Here is a 6,071-nt window from a genome sequence, read left to right on the forward strand (position 1 = left end):
ATTGTTTCATGATCGAATCGTGTCCAAAAGTTGTGATGATTTGATCTCCCTTTCTCATTACAATGAACTTAGTTTGCTTTTGGGTTATGGAGAATTGAAACGTTTACTTAAGGACCTTCCAGAATTTGCCCAAAAGAAATTCCTTGATATTGATCTAGAGAAGATTTATTTGTATTGTGCGGAGAATTGGATTGAAAATCCTTATATTGCCAATTCCATAAAGAAAAGAAAGCAAATAGAGGAAGAAGAGAACACTAATGAAAGGGAAGAGATTTCCGAATATCCTCCTATTATTTCTTATGATGAATCAGGTAACGAGGAGGAGCTTTCTATTCAACCAATCTCGTCAATAAGGAGCTCAAAAAGGAAGGTTGAACCCACACATAATCTGAAGAAGAAAAGGAAAAGAAGGGGCAACAAAGGTAAAAAAGGTATCCCTTCCAAATGATGTTGCTCCTACAACTCATTGCGATGATGATAATTGCTATACTATTGGTGCTATCCATACTATTAATGATGAGAGTGATTATGCTTATGATATGAAAAGGCCCAAGCTTGGGGAAGCTATGTTTGATGAGGATGAAATATTTGAGAATATATTTGCTAAAATTAATGTTTGTCCCAAGCTTGGGGATGCTATGTTTAATGAAGATGATATTTTTAGCATCCCAAGTTTTGATATGCAAAGTTGTTATGATGATAGCATGCCTCCTACCTATGATGATTATATTGATGAAAGTGGGTTCGGAAGAGTGTCAACTTTAGGAAGTAGTGATCCCACTATTTTGGAGGATGGTGAATTTTATTGTGATGAATATGAAAGTGGATTTGGAAGAGTGTCAACTTTATTTAGTGATTCCACTATCTTGGGAGAGGTTTCAATCGATTATGATGAGAACAAAGTTGCTACTTATGATGATTATTGTGATGAAACTTATGCTATAAAAAGTAGTGATGATTATATTTATAAAACTTGTCATGATTATGATTATCCTTTTTCTGAACATTACTCTTTTAATGTGGAAACAATTTTTAGTGTTCAAGTCTCTTATGATACTCCCACTATTCCGAATGAGAAGAATTTTGCTTATGTGGAGAGTAGTAAATTTTGTATGCTAGTAGATCATGAAAAGAATGCTTTAGGTGCTGGTTATATTTTTGAATTCATTCATGATGCTACTGAAAATTATTATGAGGGAGGAACATATGCTTGTAGGAATTGCAATAATATCAAGTTTCCTCCCTATGTGCTTAAATTCTTGAAGCTATGCTTGTGTTACCTTCCTATGCTAGTTGATAATTGTTCCCATAGGTTGTTTGCTCACAAAATACCTATGCATAGAAAGTGGGTTAGACTTAAATGTGCTAGTCATATGCTTCATGATGCTCCCGTTACGTTTCAATTCTTATCTTTTTTGTGAGCATCATTGTCATCAGCATGCCTAGTTAGAAAGGCATTAAAGAAAAGCGCTTGTTGGGAGACAACCCAATATTTACCCTTACTATTTTTGTGTGTCCACATGATTATGCTACTGTAGTACTCATTTTTTATAGATTTTGTTTCAATAAAGTGCCAAGTAAGACCTTTAGGATAGCTTACGGTGATAGTTGTGTTGATCCTGCTGAAAATCAGAAACTTTTTCACCCAGTAAATTAGTTTTGTTAATTCACAGAAACGTGATCTTGATCTGATTCTTTTTGCTCTAGATTGGTACACAAATTCCTTAGGACTTGCTAATTTGGTAGGATATTTGGAGTTTCAGAAGTATACGTTTGATACAGATTACTACAGACTGTTCTGTTTTTGACAGATTCTGTGTTCTATGTGTTGTTTGCTTATTTTGATGAATCTATGAGTAGTATCGGAGGGTATGAACCATAGATAAGTTGTAATCCAGTAGATATTGCACCAATATGAATTTAGAATGAGTTCATTACAGTACCTAAGTGGTGGTTTTATTTCTTATACTAACGGAGCTTACGAGTTTTCTGTTGAGTTTTGTGTTGTGGAGTTTTCAAGTTTTGGGTAAAGATTCGATGGACTATGGAATAAGGAGTGGCAAGAGCCTAAGCTTGGGGATGCCCTGGAAGGCATCCCCTCTTTCGTCTTTGTTCATCAGTAACTTTACTTGGAGCTATATTTTTATTCGCCACATGATATGTGTTTTGCTTGGAGCGTCATTTTTCTTTTGTTAGTATTTGCTTGCTATTATTTATAATAATGTTTTGCATCTTTAGTTTCAATAAAAAAGTCAAGGATAGCCCTTGCCATGCTTATTTTGCTAGTATACATGTTGCTGTTTGAAAACAGAAAGTTTACCGCTGTTGCAAAAATTCCCTAGAAAAGTCAGAGCATGATATAATGTTGAAACTTTTTGCATAATGGGCTCTGATAAATTTACTACAGTGGGAATTTTATTTCATAATTTTTGGAGTTAGGGAAGTATTGATACTCTTGCATTCTTTATAGACTATACTGTTTTGACAGATTACTTTTATGGTTGCGTTGTTTGCATATGTTTGCTTGTTTAATGATTCTATTTGAGGATAGGAGTATTAAATATGCAGAGGCATTTAGTATGAAATGTTGAATAATAATTGTAGTGATTTGTTACAGTAGAATATGATAAGGTTTTGCATTGGTTTAAACTAACCTATCTCACGAGTTCTTGTTGAGTTTGGTGTGGATGAAGCTTTTGATAAAAAGAGAAACCATGATATGAGAGGAATTAAGGAGACACAAAAGTTCAAGCTTGGGGATGCCCAAGGCACCCCAAGATAATATTTCAAGAAGTGTCAAGCATCTAAGCTTGGGGATGCCCCGGTAGGCATCCCACCTTTCTTCTTCAACAAGTATTGGTTAGTATCGGTTGAGCCTAAGTTTTTGCTTCTTCACATAATTATTTAGCTACTCATTGATCTTCGCTTATATCTTTTTGGAGTAGTTTGCATTTACTCGTGTGCTTCACTTATATACTATGAGTAAATGGTTGAATAAGTTTAGTGTCATAAATCTAAAATTATATATGCTTCATTTGCTTATCCCATGGGGAGTAATGACTTCACATCTAAGAAGTAGAGGTTGTAAATTTATTGAAGGTTAGCAAACGTTGTATTGGTCATTTGAACAATTCATGTAATAATATTGAAGGAAGAGAGATTTCATATATAAATACACTATCCTAGACATCTTTTATAATTGCGAGCACTCATTAAGTATGACATGCTAAAGAGTTGATGTTGGACAAGGAAGACAATGTAATGGTTTATATTTTCTGACATCTCAATTAAAGTATATTGTCATGGATCATTCAAACATGTTGAGCTTGCCTTTCCCCCTCATGCTAGCCAAAATTCCTTGCACCAAGTAGAGATACTACTTGTGCTTCCAAACATCCTTAAACCCAATTTTGCCATGAGAGTCCACCATACCTACCTATGGATTGAGTAAGATCCTTCAAGTAAGTTGTCATCGGTGCAAGCAATAAAAATTTCTCTCTAAATATGCATGACTTATTAGTGCGGAGAAAATAAGCTTTGTACGATCTTGTTATGGAAGCAATAAAAGCGACGGACATCATAATAAAGGTCCATATACAAGGGGATATATAAAGTGACGTTCTTTCGCATTAAGATTTTGTGTATCCAACCCTAAAAGTGGATGACAACCTCTGCTTCCCTCTATGAAGGGCCTATCTTTTACTTTATGTCTTTAACTTTATGCAAGAGTCGAGGTGATCTTCACCTTTCCCTTTTTCATTTTATCCTTTGGCAAGCACTTTGTGTTGGGGTGATCCTGATATATATATCCAATTGGATGTAAGTTAGCATGAACTATTATTGTTGACATCACCCAAAGGTGAATATGTTGGGAGGCAACACTATAAGCCCCTATCTTTCTCAGTGTCTGATTGAAACTCCATAACCATTAGTATTGCGTGAGTGTTAGCAATTGTAGAAGACTATATGATAGTTGAGTATGTGGAGTTTGCTATTCCTGAAAATAAGATGAATTGCAATTGTTTGATGATTGAGAATGAAATTTGCTAGTTTTCAAGAAAGTTTATGGTCTATGCTTTGACATGTGAATTGCTTGTTACTTTATCGTGAGAAGTTTTATGAGATGAACTACTGTTATGACACTTATTATCATGCTAGAAAAGGTGATTGAAATTATCAATGATCAAACTTGTGCACCTTCTAGCATTCACACTTCATAAATTCTTTCTTTTATCATTTACCTACTCGAGGACGAGTAGGAATTAAGCTTGGGGATGATGATACGTCTCTAACGTATCTATAATTTATGAAGCATTCATGCTTCTTTATTATCTGTTTTGAATGATTACGGGCTTTATTATACACTTTTATATTACTTTTGGGACTAACCTATTAACCGGAGGCCCAACCCATATTGTTGTTTTATTGCCTGTTTCAGTATTTCGAGGAAAAGGAATATCAAACGGAGTCCAAACGGAATGAAACCTTTGGCAGCGTGATTTTTTGGAAGAATATGATCCTGGAGACTTGGAGTTCACGTCAGAAGATCCTCGAGGCAGCCACAAGATAGGAGGCTCCTCCCCCCTGTGGGGCGCGCCCCCTGTCTCGTGGGCCCCTCGAGCACCTCCCGACCAACTTCTTTCGCCTATATAAGCCTACGTACCCTAAAAACATCGAATATCAAGATATATCGGGAGTTCCGCTGCCGCAAGCCTCTGTAGACACGAAAAACCTCTCAGGAGTCCGTTCCGGCACCCTGCCGGAGGGGGAACCCATCACCGGTGGCCATCTTCATCATCCCGGCGCTATCCATGACGAGGAGGGAGTAGTTCACCCTCGGGGTTGAGGGTATGTACCAGTAGATATGTGTTTGATCTCTCTCTCTCTCTCTCGTGTTCTCTCTCGTGTTCCCTCTATGGCACGATCTTTATGTATCGCGAGCTTTGCTATTATAGTTGGATCTTATGATGTTTCTCCCCCTCTACTCTCTTGTGATGAATTGAGTTCCCCCCTTGAAGTTATCTTATCGGATTGAGTCTTTTATTTGAGAACACTTGATGTATGTCTTGCTGTGTTTATCTGTGGTGACAATGGGATATCATGTGCCACTTGATGTATGTTTTGGTGACCAACTTGCGGGTTCCGCTCATGAACCTATGCATAGGGGTTGGCACACGTTTTCTTGACTCTCCGGTAGAAACTTTGGGACACTCTTGGAAGTACTTTGTGTTGGTTGGATGAATCTGAGATTGTGTGATGCATATCATATAATCATGCCCACGGATACTTGAGGTGACAATGGAGTATCTAGGTTACATTAGGGTTTTGGTTGATTTGTGTCTTAAGGTGTTATTCTAGTACAAACTCTTTAATAGATCGATCTGAAAGAATAACTTTGAGGTGGTTTCGTACCCTACCATAATCTCTTCGTTTGTTCTCCGCTATTAGTGGCTTTGGAGTGACTCTTTGTTGCATGTTGAGGGATTGTTATATGATCTATCTATGTTATTATTTTTGAGAGAACTTGCACTAGTGAAAGTATGAACCCTAGGCCTTGTTTCCTATCATTGCAGTACCGTATACGCTCACTTTTAACATTAGTTACCTTGCTGTTTTATATTTTCAGATTAGAAAAACCTATATCTACTATCTATATTGCACTTGTATCACCATCTCTTCGCCGAACTAGTGCACCTATACAATTTACCATTGTATTGGGTGTGTTGGGGACAGAAGAGACTTTCTGTTATTTGGTTGCAGGGTTGTTTGAGAGAGACCATCTTCATCCTACGCCTCCCACGGATTGATAAACCTTAGGTCATCCACTTGAGGGAAATTTGCTACTGTCCTACAAACCTGTGCACTTGCAGGCCCAACAACATCTACGAGAAGAAGGTTGTGTAGTAGACATCAGTTCTCTATCTTCTAACACGCTGATCATACGATTCTTTTATGGAACATGACGTGGATAAGGTTAGATATTTGAAACTCTTACTTATAGATTTTTAGCAAATGTCAAGCCTTAAAATTAACTCCCATAAAAGTGAATTATTCTATTTCGGGGAAACCAA

Source organism: Triticum aestivum, chromosome 7B, assembly GCF_018294505.1.
Source record: "Triticum aestivum cultivar Chinese Spring chromosome 7B, IWGSC CS RefSeq v2.1, whole genome shotgun sequence".
NCBI classification, from domain to species: domain Eukaryota; kingdom Viridiplantae; phylum Streptophyta; class Magnoliopsida; order Poales; family Poaceae; genus Triticum; species Triticum aestivum.